General features: G+C 68.3%; 1 protein-coding gene across 1 annotated transcript in view; it reads left to right on the top strand.

The window, feature by feature from the left end:
- Positions 1 to 338, top strand: part of OASL (2'-5'-oligoadenylate synthetase-like) — a 17,475-nt gene that overhangs the window by 3,190 nt on the left and 13,947 nt on the right. The window lies entirely within an intron of this gene.

The following is a 338-nucleotide window of genomic DNA, read 5'->3' as shown; positions in this document are numbered from 1 at the left end:
GGCGGCCCGGCCCTGATGCCCGCCCCGCCCAGCGCCCCGGGCGCTCTCAGAGCCCGGCTTTCTCACCTGGACCAGGAGGCCCCCTGCGGTGTGGGGGTCCAAGCAAATCCGAGAGAGAGAGAGAGGGATCCGAAACAGACCTGAGCACAGCCAGGGAGACAACAGAGCTCGGGTGGCTGAGATTTAGAAAACGCGCCTGTTTCTGCAGAAGGACTGCCGCGGCACCGGGTGACCCCGCTCCGCCCGTCGCGTGGCTCAGCTTGGGAAACCGGTTTCTCCGAGGGCCGCGCGGACACCTGTGCGATTGCACCGGAGCCAGGCCGGCGGGGGAGTCAGAG

This window comes from Myotis davidii, unplaced genomic scaffold, assembly GCF_000327345.1.
Source record: "Myotis davidii unplaced genomic scaffold, ASM32734v1 scaffold803, whole genome shotgun sequence".
Classification (NCBI taxonomy): Eukaryota; Metazoa; Chordata; class Mammalia; order Chiroptera; family Vespertilionidae; genus Myotis; species Myotis davidii.
The sequence above is the reverse complement of the archived record's forward strand: the minus strand, read 5'-3'. Positions and strand labels throughout refer to the sequence as shown.